The 12,851-nt window shown below is 44.1% G+C and overlaps 1 long non-coding RNA gene across 1 annotated transcript in view; it reads right to left on the bottom strand.

Moving 5' to 3' along the window:
* Positions 1-12,851, bottom strand: part of LOC144825259 (uncharacterized) — a 298,854-nt gene that overhangs the window by 157,996 nt on the left and 128,007 nt on the right. The gene's annotated exons all lie outside the window — the stretch shown is intronic.

Genomic DNA, 12,851 nt, shown 5'->3' with positions numbered 1-12,851 from the left:
TTCGTTTGATAATGTCCGATTTTTAGTTGATGTTTGGTTGTGTGTGGTTAACCAATAGTTTGTGCAGTGTAAAGATTCAAAATGGTTTGTGAGAGTTAACAAGAAATTAAAATGAGTTTTGCCTAAGAAAAATCTTTCTGGTGTTATGTGTACTCATACCAGCATCATACACCAGGACAGTGTCTTATGAATCTGTGTTGTGTGTGTCTTGGTTTGCTATTTAAATTGCTACAAATATTTCAATTTTTCTAAGGCGTATATTGGTGTGGTGCATCATGTGCACAAGATAGAGAGCGGGTTATGGCTAGCATGTGCTGTGTGAGTATGACCGTTTCCTTATCTGTTCAAACCTATTGCAAAAGGAAACAAGCATTTGCAAAGCCAAAAGGTCTCGCTATGCAGGATCTATTGGTTTTGGCAATTTGTTTTAGCTATGTTGTTCAGCAAAGTGGATACTGTACAACATGGCTGAAAGTAAGGCAAACAACTCTGTGACAGAGCCAGTGTTGACTGTACAGTAGTTTTTTTTTTTACCTTCAACCATGCTGCACTACTGTACAACAGGGCTAAAAAAAATAATGTGCACAGACAACACCTATTAGCTTTGACAATGCTTGATAATGGTGGATAGAATTTCCAGTCCACTCTTGTGAGGTTAGGCTTTGGGATTTTTGGGAATATGTTGTCTGAATGTCTTTCGCTGATTGTTGATTAATATGTTTAAAATCTTACGAGTTGGTACGGCGACCATGACAAACTAAGGCACTGCACACAGTTTATAGTAACATTCCTAGCATTTATTTCTGGCTTTGTTTACAGTCTCTGTTCTTGGAGTAAATCAAGTCTTACTGTAATATAATAAGAGAAGCAGAAGTTCCAGGGCACATTTACTGAACACCTTGTTGGAAAGTGGGTTATTGGTAGGGGTAAGTATGCACCTGCCACTAGTAATAAGGTCACTAACACAGTATAGAGTCCAGTAAAGGTCTCAGTAAATTAGCCCCTTGCTCAGCCCTTGGTAGACGAGCAGTCAGGCCTAACTTAGGAGGCATGAGTGTAAAGCATTTAAAACCAACAAAACATAAAATAAGTAAGACACATCACACAATACAAAATCCCACACCAATTTATAAAGCAAATAGACATCAAAATGGCAAACATCCAATGTAGGGAACCTGAGATTAATTTTTAAAGATCAACCACTTTATAGTGCTTAAAAACATATTACACCACTCTGGGACATCTTGTCGTACGTGACTGGGACAAAGTCAAAGTTTGAGGCGGCCGAGATGGAGTCCTGGTCAGACACACTAAGCGGGAGGCCCCAGTCAAAATTTTACCTTAACACTTAGAAACTTTTCTGCAACATTTTCTTCCGACATCGCTCAACACCTCACAGCAGGCCAGATTCGGAGAGGGTCCGCCTGTTTCCATTTCCGCGAGGCCCGATGAAATCCTGGAACTCTGTCGCTCCAGAGCTTTCAGGGGTAGGAATTTGAAATCCTGGTCGGGTCACAGTTGAAGGTACTCGGCTTGCCTCTCGACGACGGGTCGGTCACCTCATGGAGCAGTTTCCCAAAAGTTCTTCAAAGTTTTCCAAACTTCAGGAGGTGCTTTCTGAAGGCCTCCTTGTAGGTTTTAAGGGTCCAAATCACAAATACAAAGGTCTGGAATCTCCTAGATGGTCTGTGGGAAGTCTGGACCACAATTCTCACAATGCACCTGGCCAAAGATAAGCAGGGGCACCTCTGTCCAATTAGATGCAGGGTGCCACCCAAAAGTATGACAACTCCCTCCAAAGTGTTGCATCTTCTTGTCCCACAAAGCACTGCACTTCCACAATCCATCATGGATGATTTTTCTCCAGAGGAGTAGGAGCTCACTAAGCCAAACCACAGTGTGGCTAATTTCGATTAGCTCTTCTCTCCCTGACCTTTGTAAATTCTTGTCCTAAGTATGCCATCTGGATGGGCACAGGATGTGGGGGTAGGTATGCCTGTCATTCCTCACTGACCTGCTCTCTCTTTGAGCTCTGTTTGATTTACCCAGCCCCCTCTGCAGAACCCATCCTCCACATCTGCATAGCTCTCTCCATCAGATAACCTCTGTTCTGCCAGGCCACTTATCACCTAATCAAAGCAGCCTGGCTAACCCTGTTAAGGGGACCAAACAGCAGAGACTACTAGAAGGCTGGATTTTGGCCTACAGAAGTGAACGTTCTATAACTTCTCTTCAGTACTAGGTATGATAAATTAAACAGGATAAAGTTGACTTTATCAATACCAATCTTTTGAGTCATTGAATGATAGTCCAACTCCTTTTCTAGCAATAGTTATATCCAAATAAAATATTTCAATGTTAGCCTATGCAGCTAAGTATCTACAATGGGTGAAAGTGAAATGGGTATTTTTAACTCACCAGGGCATATAAAACATCTTTTATAAGGTCCCAGCTTAGAGTTACTTCTCTCCGCTCCCCCCACCACCGGGAGACCTAGGGGAGACCTGAAGGGAGCCTAATTTGTAAAAATAAGGTAGATTATCACTTTTAAATTGCCCATACAGCTAAAGTTGAGTTTGTGCACAATTTACTTTTACTCAGAAGTGTACACATGCAAGTGCAGGAAATCTGCTGGACCTCTAAATGTCCATGCCCTATCACATACTAGAGACTTATAGGTAGTTTGAACTCCCTAGCCCTATTATATATTAAGGACCTATAGGGTCTGTCAATATCAAGTGTGAAAATTTACTTTTTCTTTAAATTCTTTTTATTAGGACACACAATACACAATACAGATATTCAGGCAGTGTAGTCATCACATTTTGGGCTTCGTTAGCATATCATTACATTTCTTTACAATTATTAGGTCACAACTTTTAGTAGGGTCCACCCACCTACATCTCCATGTCCTCTGAGGAGGTGCGATCTGGTAGTTTGGGCGGAGCACATATATCTCCTCTGTGAGAGTTCCACTTACCCCAAATTTATTATTTGCATCCATTTTTTGAGCATCCCCTGGAGATATACACTGTTTTCTCTCGGAACATACACCAACCCATATCTTGAGAATTTACTTTTAAAGACAGGCTGCAAGGCAGGACTGTGATTGAAGTGACAGCAGGCACACAGTAGCGCACACATGCAGGTGCAGGAAATCTCCTGGGCCTATAAACCTCCATGCCCCTTTATATACTAAGGACTTATAGGTAGATTGCACCAACTGGCCCGGTTATCTACTAGGGACCTATAGAGTCTGTCATTGTCATTGTATGTGTGCCCTATTGTTGCAGGGATTCTGCACAAATACAGAACTATGTGCATGAAATGGGACCTTGGTGTACAGGGACTGAGTCTTCCCTCCACCTTAGTACCCACGAACTCAGGACCAACTAGCTATAGTGCCTCACTTGCTCTCCTACTCACTCCCAGAGAAACAAATGATTAGAAACCACAGAACACAATACTCCCAGAGGCACATTATCAAGCAGCAGCGATAATTATTACTGGCCACGCTTAGCGTGAGATTTGCTATCACCGGCTATTGCTGGAAATTATCGCCATGATAGCGCTGTATTAACAACGCATAGCGCAATGGCGATAAATATTCCAGCGATAACGGTGTTTTCCATGGAACATCTCTGGTTTTCCAGCGATGTTCCATGGAAAACGGCGATAACCTTGCAGATACGACCCTGTGGTCAGCATTTTAGCAGAAGTTAGTGTTTGGTGAAAAACGCGTTTTTTGCCAAAAACTAATGTTTGCTAAAATGCGTGGGCCTCCTTGTAAATATCGCGATGTGCACATCACCGATAATTTACAAGCAGTACTGCCCAGTGACGCCCACTTAATGAGATGCAAAGCGAGGCGTCGGGAAAACAGGTGCTAACATGCGCTAATGCATATTAGCACCCATTTGTAAATAGGGCAATAGTTTTATCTTCGCTTTTTTGTCTTTCAAAGCCAAAAAAGCGAAGATAAGGCCCTTGTTGATATGCCCTTCAGTTATCTCAGGAATCGCGGTAACAAGACACACCTTTTTGTTCACTCTCTTGTATTTGTCCACAATAAGATCTGATGGAGACACGAAACAGTTTAACCCGTTCCATTCTGAGGACGGCCCCCGGCTGTCCCACGTGATGGTGGGCGTGTACGGGGGATGGCTGGGGGCAGTCCAAACTCTGCCCACTGATTAAAATGCCCGCATCACAGCGGAATTTGCACCGCGGTCAACAGATAAAAATCCTTATTTTAAATAACGTGCTTTAACATGCAGTATATGTGCCACAACCAGCAGGAAAATGCATAGTACAAATATTGTCAGCATAGCAGTCAGTCCATAAATCATGAAGGGAGATGTCATCATAAAAAGACAATGGAGAAAGGACTACAGTGCCTAACCTCCATCAACTTGCTCAGAAGAAGTATTATCATATAATAGAAGATCTCTGGGCGTTGTCAGCAGATCCCATACCTTACCTCTCCAAGTGTCTGTTACCTATTTGTGCAACCCACTAAAAACCCAGGTACGCTGTCCAAACAACAGCTGCATCAGGATGTTTTGTCTAAGGGCTAAGGGCTGGCCAGAACAGAATAACAAGGGGCACTGTTGTTCGACCTTGCATATAATGTCAGTCAAAATTCCAAGAACATGCACAGAGTGAACACAGCGTTGAGTTCTCATGTGAAAGGAGTCCTTAAGAATATTGCACAAAAAAAAGACGTGTAGTAACGTGTGCAAAGCAGCAGGCAAGCTGCAACGAGCTCACGCTAAGTTAGTGAAAAACGACAATGTCCCTATGGGCCATGTGGCACTATTACATGTATCTTTTTAAACATTGCTCTGGCCCTGGTTAGCAGAACCCAGAGTACAGTCTGAGTCAGTTACCACTAGTATCATTCACCAAAAAATGGGTCCAAAAGGGCAAAAGGTTCACTTTATCACACACCTCAAGAGAGCCTGTACACTCCAACTGGCTAAGGACTCCAGCTAATTTGCAGCATAGTGTCCAGGGCCAGTGGATTTATGTGGTATGGGAGGAGGGCCAAATTATTTGGCAGGGTTGATTAAATAATGCAGCAAGAAAAGTCAAATTATGTGGCGTAATGTGGCACACTTTGTGATAGTATTACTTCATTACTCTGTCATTTGTACACTTTTTGACCCTGTCTGGGCATATGTTGCACCTCATTAATACCAGTTTAACACCCACATATACCAATAAGTAACAGAGAGGTCACCAGCAACCTTTGGAAATGGTGTCCCACAGCACAGAAACATGTGCAGCTGCATTCTTAGTAATGTTTGAACTGTTCAAACAAGAAGCAACTTTCTTTTTTGTTAAAATCTGCAGAATACGCAGGAGACAATGGATTAAGTGACAAATGCAGCAAATCCATAATTATATAACAAACACTGCAGCAGCACAATCACATATTTTCAGTGGCCCTGATAGTGCCTTTATTGTGTAAGCAGTATAGTTGTATTGAGGATTGGCGGCCTTAGATCTTTTTCTCAGGTGGCACGACTAAGGCCTTCTAGGTTGTTGCGATTTGTCCAGTATTAACTGCCCTCATTTTCTAGTGTGTACACAAAGCACCTATTCTTATTTTGACCAGTGTTCTACTGTACTAGAGTTGCAAACCTGCTCATCTCCAGACGAACACCTTGGCTGCTACACCTTGACACCCATGAAGAGCCCCCTGTACAAAGACAACAACATGCTTTGACCTCCAGACACCTACCTGTAACACTGCTCCAGAACCGCTGACTAATCCCAAAAGACTGAGCAGTTAAATATGTGCATGGATCATTCAATGTAGGTCTCTCCAGACCATAAACCGCACATAAAAGGCTGCAATGCTCCAATCCCACACAAGGCAATTACCCTCTTCTCACAAACCATCACACACAATATCATACTATTCACTCAACTTCAGCATCCCTTCCTCACTAAGCAAAACTGAGAAAGGTTACTCAAATGATCAAAACTCAGAGTGCCGCTGCAGTCATTTGCTTGACCTGCAATGGCAAGACAATATAGAAAGGTCATAGGTTCAAATACCACAAAAGATGAAGGTATGAACATGAACTGTTTAAATTCTAGTTGGAAAAGGTCCTTGAAAGTGGCTTTTTAGCGCTGTCTCTAGAACAGGGAATGAGACACGGTAGCAATTATATTTCTCCTGTGATTAAGTGAAAAAAGCACGAACGGTCTGGAAACAACATGACAACGCACTTCTCCAAAGTTAGTGGGGACAAGTATAAGCACAGTCTGTGCAAACAAGTGCTGCTCCGAATCTGCAAAGTTACCCAGAGTCAAAGGAAAAACAGGCATTGGTAAAGTCAACATGTCTCGGCAGGGGCGGTGGAAGTATGGGTGTGGGAGTGGCTGAAACAGACCCAAAATAACCTTAAAGGATTTCTTTTAACTCGACCATTTGGTGTTAGTTGAAAGTAGAGGTCAAGCGTCAGGCAATGTCTTCTGACAAACTGCTCACTATTTAACATGTACGTTGGTGTTTACTTTGCCTTTCCTTAATTTTGTGCTGAAAATGTTTTAATGCAAACCTAGTGACAATATTGCTGGGTGCACAAAGTATTACAAGTGTTTGTTAGGAGGGCATGGGAAACTATTTTCTGGCAGCTAAAAGGAGAAGTGAACTCCACGGCTGCTGGAGAAAGCCCAACTGGGCTCCTGGATGGGAGAGAAGAACATGGAATGAGCAGTGGGGAGGGATGAGACGTAAGCACACAAGAGAAACCAGGGCCGGCGCTAGGCATGGGCAGTGTGGGCAGCTGCCCAGGGCCTCGCGCTCAGCCCACCAGCATGGGGCCCGCACCGGTGGTGTGTCCTGTTGTTTCCTTGGCGATCCATTTTAAAGAAAGATGTCTCCTTGCAATTAGGGTCAATGGGAGGGGCCCCCCTCCCTGGGCCTCTCAGGGATGGTGTCTGGAGGCCTAGAGGAGGGAGAGGCCTCTTGTCCCAATTGAAAGGAGACCCATTCACAGACACTGCGGGAGGCCCATTGTCCAGCATTTTTGCGCCCCCACAGTTTTAACTTTTAGCCCACAAGCAGTTCTCACACCTATCAGACTGAGGGTGTGAGAATTGCTTGTGGGCTAAAAGTTCTGTGGGGGCGCAAAAATGCTGGACAATGGGCGTCCCGCAGTGTCTGTGAATGGTCTCTGTGCAAGGGGCCACTTATCTAGATTAGAGGGGCCTCGCACATTCCCTTTTAGCCCAGGGTCTCGCAAATCCTAGGACCAGCCCTGAGAGAAACTACAACTGGAAATCGCATGCACTCATGGAGAGCCTTAGCAAAAAGAAACCAGTAGCCTGGCAAAAGGGAGCCTGCACTTACCACAGTACCTGAAATTGGAGGATGACAGGGTGGGGGAGGGAAGACGGGCAAGCAACAAGAAAGGAAACCAGAAAAACAATGCTATGGGGAAATGGTACCTCAATCACATCGCGAGCAGCGAACGGGCATAGATTAAGTTGAATCAATTTATGCTTGGTCCCTGCTCCACTGCACTGAACGATGTGGCATTTGCAGTGTGCTAGCCAATTAGAAGGCTGCAAAGAACAGGGCATTAATGTCAACAAATGATACGCAATGGGCGAGCTCCAAGCCCTTTTTGTAATCAACAATTTCGCAAGTGAGACGCATGGGACGCTAAAAATGATCTGAACCGAACTGGAAGGCTGTTTCCCCTTACACAGGATGCTTTGCAATTACGGGCGAGTGGCTATCTCAGTGAACTTTGCAGGTGAGATACAGCATCTGCTTTTACCACTGATTGAGAGCAACACTAGAACATAAATATAAAATTGAATAAAATGTCATTTTTGGCACACTACATGGCATTGTAGAGGGCAGTGATCAAGCTCAGTTTTGTCATGTTGTGCTCCTTGCTTGTTACCCTATTTGGTGAAAATATAGGGATATATTTTCATACTAACTAAGAAGGTCATTGATCGGGCATTCAGGAAGTGTGGTGTCTCAAGAGTGAGCACTTTTATTTCTTTCAAGCAGAATAATGCAACATAATTGTAAGGCCACATTCAAAGCTCCAGACAAGTTTTGGTGAGCTGCTATAGGAAATTGCCTCTTTTGGCATGGTTAGCCCCCACCTTTTGCTTGAAGCCTGATGTGATTTCAAACTGTAAGTGCCTTGGGTCCCTGCTAGCCAGGTTTCCAGAACCAGTTCTCTTTCCAAAAACTGTTCCATGATTGGCACAACTTCAGCCACCGCTGTAAGTCCCTAGTAAATGGTACCCCTGCTACCTAGGGCAAGGGTACTGAAAAGGGCCCACTGGGGTTGCAGCACCAATTATTCCACCGCACAGACCCCTCACCAAGACCATGCAAACTTCCACTGCAGGCTGTGTGTCTATGTGCAGAAAATACTAGAGTCGAGATGGCACAGAGACCTGTGTGCAATGCCCTCATACACTACATGAGGTATAGGTAACACAGCCCTACAACAGGCCTTACAGCCCTAAGGTAGGGTGCACTACACCCTATGTGTGGACATATCTGCATGAGAAGATATGACCCTGCAATATCTGAGCCATTCTTAGATATTGCAAGTACACAAGGAAGCCATAGAGAGTACATAGGCTGGATACTTATCATTATGAGTTTCCTAACTCAATGATGGCTTCACTGTACCCTAAGATGTTTGGTACTAACCTTCTTGTCTTAATAAATCCTCACTGATGCCAGTGGTGCATTTATTTACAAATGCACGCAGGAGACTTTTAGGGGGTACCCTGAAAACCTACCAAGCAATGTTGTGGTCTCTGTCAAGTTTCACCCAGCCTGCCACCATCAGATATGTTTCTGACTTCATAGGGTGAGGGCCAGCACTCTCAGAGGCCAGGAACAAAGCCTGCTCCGAGCGGAGGTGCTTTACACCTCCACAGGACAGGATGGCATTCCTAGGCCGGAAGCTTTAAAGGCAAAGCAACCTTTGCAATGCAACCCAGGTACCTGCAGATAGTGGAGGATGCAAACCCCTCTTTCCTGCTACACTTTTGGTGGGAGGAAAGGGAGGAAATTTTGTTAGATGAGGAGATGTGGACATGTTCAATCATCATCACCCCTAAGGTGTGGCAGGCAATGTGGACTCCAGTCTTGAAAATCCACCATCTTGAGGAGATGATGGGAAAATAACCTATCAGGGCTAGGGTCAGCTGCGGTCAGTAGTATGAGTTTCTGCAGGGCGGTGACGTGGGGAGGGGTAGTGGCAGGGTGGAGGTAGTAATGTATGGATTACGGAGTTTAACAGGTAAGTAAACATATAAATAAATAAAACGAATTTCGTTGCGCGCACTGCATCGCATTTGGTGATGCAGCGCATGCAACGAAATTCGTTTTGGCTACTGTCTGTGTTCCTCTTTAGCACCTGTAAATTCAGTATTTAAGTGGCATCCCTGGACCCTGAACCTTAGATTTGCAGACAAGAAGAGGATACAGACAAAGTTGAGCTGCTTCCTGAGAACTGAAGGCCCACTGTAGAGACATTGGTACCAAACCATTCCTGCTGCCTCAAGAACTTGGCAATAATTGGGGCTGTATTGTCTCGTCCTGCAATTGTGAGAATTCCAAGAACCCTGGAGTCCCTCCAGCCGTTGCCAAGTCACCAGAGGACCTCTCTAGGAGTAGAGTCTCTACTACCCTGCAGCAGCAGACATGAACCGCAGACTCTGGACTTACCGACTTGCTGCTCCCCGGTGACTCAAACGTCAGCACCTGGACCAAAAGTGGTAGAAAAGCTCAATAGGAGCAGATTCATCCCTCCGCCAAGAATGGGGACACCAGGACCTACTGCACCAATACCCGGGGTACTGGACCTACTGCAACCTGCACCGAGATAAGGAGTCCTCTCCAGACTCAACTGCCTAGGAAGCAAGCACCCGTCAAGGGACATAAAAACCCTTGAGACCCACTTCACGAGTGGCCCAGTTGTCTCGAAACTGCTGCTCAAAGTTGCCTGTTTCTGGCTGCGAGGAAATCTTGATGTACGCTGCCTGAATGACCTCTCTTCTCTGCACCTGGCCCCACCAGCCCCAGTAATGATGATCTTGCTGTGATCCCATGGTCCTGAGGCCTTTGTGAACTGCTCCCTCGAGTGGGCCCTCTTGGACTTACCTGTAAGGCCCTTTGTGCAGTGTGTTTTCATGTAGCCCGCTCTCCCTTAGCGCACTAGCTAGCCCTCAGCACCCTACTACCGTCCGAATCCGGGACTCTCCTTAGAAACCGCTGGTGATACATTGGACCTGACCATGCTAACTACAGAAATCAAAGAGGTGAACCTTAAAAGTCAACTGTACAATTGTATGTGCATTTTTGTCTTCTTCTCATTGACTTCAATGGTGCATAATTGCCTGTAAAAATGCATCTATTTTCCAAACTATAAAAATTCATAACTTTAAAAGTACTTACTGTTGAACGAAGTTCTTAGTCTGAAAAATTATATGAAAATCAATATTATGTTTGCAAATTGGTCTTGGATTTATTAAAAGTGTGTGTTTCATTTTCTGCCTCTGTGAGTACAACAAGCTTAGCACTACCCTCTGATAATCCTAACTGCTTGCCCACAATACCATTTATTGAGCCTTAGTATTATCTACTTTTGCCTATGTAAACCAATAAGGGCCTCACTGGACTCTCTCCTCTGCACATTGTCCTACGTTTCAGTACACTATAAAGAGAGCCAGCTTCCTACAGCTACTCTGAGATCATTTTAAGGATGACACATTTCCAGTATATGTATCCTCTATTGACCAAATGTAAAACAGACCCAAGGTGCTCAAGCTAAAAATTACATTTCAAATTTTCTTTCGCAGAGAATGTTAAGCCCACAAAACAGCCTTTTCTGATGCATTTATTCTAATTCCCTCAGGAACAGACATTAGATTGAGGTTGGTGAATGATAATGGTGGTGCATGATGATGTATGTAAACATGTGAAATACTGTCAGAATATTTCAAAATATTGTTGTACAAAAATATTGTGGCCAGAATATCGACCACCATGATATTGGGAAGGTCTGTACGGACAGGTAAGCATAGATTTACGTTTAACTAGACACAGATGTTCCACGATGCTAGCGATATACACACACACGTACACCCACACACACACACATATATGTAAAAAATGAGGTTAGTGGTTGAGGAGGGTGAAACCCTACTCAAGCAACAACCACAATCCTTGTCAGGTGAAGTCACAAGCAAACCCCAAATTAACATATGCTCAACTCTCTGGTAGCTTGGCACCGAGCAGGCAGACTTAACTTAGAGGCAATGTGTAAGTATTTACACAGCATTTCAAACAGTAATAGGGTAAAAACAAAACACAGGAAAAGTCCCTCACCAATTTAGAAAAAATAGACTAGTGTTTAATAAATTAATCAAGACCAACACGTCAAAAAAATCCAATCAGTAGAACCGGAGATATGCAATTTTAAAATTTAAGTGAAAATAGCTTCAAAAGCAAAAAGGACAAGCTTTGGTTATTTGGTCTCGCTAGACCAGGGCAAAGTCAAACGTTTAGGCCGACTGCGATGAATTTTGGACCAGCTACAGGGGCCACTTAGGCCCCCTGACCACAGTACCTTAGTCCTGGTTTTGAAGAGATGCGGAGTCCCGTGTCGAGTATGTGTAGTGCAGGAGAGGTGATTCGCAGTCCTGTGAGGAGATGCATTGCACATCAGCAGTTTTGAGTGTAGTGTCATGTCAGTTAGCAATGACGGACCCCTTTTGGCTCCTGATGGACTCAGTAGAGCTGTGACGTGTGTTAGAGCGTAGTGAAGTGAATGCAGGTTTATAATGTTGAGTTCACAGTTACATGCAGACGAATAAAGACATCTAATACTAATCTCCATGTGTGTCATGGTCATTGTCAGGTACTCAGATTGGGGAGGATGCTACAGCTGTTGGCGAGACATGGGATAAGTAACGCGAAGATTAACAGCATTCCTCCAGAGTTTGCTGCTGTCTAGAAAACTGCTTGTGCATTCCACGTGTGCCTCAGTGGAAGTGCAGAATTGACATTTGGTGTATGTTGAGTCAAAGCCCAACTGCAGCCAGTGTGAAGTATTTGATGATAACAAAAGCTTCATTGAGAAGTTTACACATTGTTGGACAATAACCTGCTGGGATATCCACAAAAAACGGTACAGGCCTACTACAAAACCTAAAGCTATACATCATACAGAGTAATAATGTTAAAGGCGGATACAAGCAGGTTTTTAAAGAGCAGAAAAATCGACAGCAAATTGCAAGATAGGACTGCAATCAGAAGCCCTGCGAAGCAGAGATCAACCAGGTGTCAGACAATAGAAACAGACATCTAAAAATAAAGCAATTCAAATACAAGAAATGGTCATCTGCTTACCAGAACTGAGTATAGAGAGTCACCAGTTCTGGGTGGAGTGGCCCCAGAGGCAGTGCTCATGGTTGGGCTTATGGAGCCATCCATACAAAAAGAGGCACACCATCAAAGCTGCCGGGTGGTGGCTCAGAACAACTCCATAGGTCTCCATAAAGGTGATGGACTCCAATGGAGACTAAGAGGATGATCAAGGTTTCACAGACTGGCCAAGATGACCCAGAGGCCAGCGCAGCACAGGGTCTTAGAGATGCCATGGATGAAGCTGGTCATAGTGGACAACAGACAGTGTCAGAGAGAACTCCACCCTCAGTGTCAGCCAATCTCATAAATGGTTACAATGCTACCTCCTTCCTGAAACCACCACAATCATTTGATACTGCCAAAAATTAAAATATTAGTGACAGATGGACTACGTGAATAGAGACATTTGATGATTTAATTG

The sequence above is a fragment of the Lissotriton helveticus genome, chromosome 3_1 (assembly GCF_964261635.1).
Source record: "Lissotriton helveticus chromosome 3_1, aLisHel1.1, whole genome shotgun sequence".
Taxonomy (NCBI): Eukaryota; Metazoa; Chordata; class Amphibia; order Caudata; family Salamandridae; genus Lissotriton; species Lissotriton helveticus.
The sequence above is the reverse complement of the archived record's forward strand: the minus strand, read 5'-3'. Positions and strand labels throughout refer to the sequence as shown.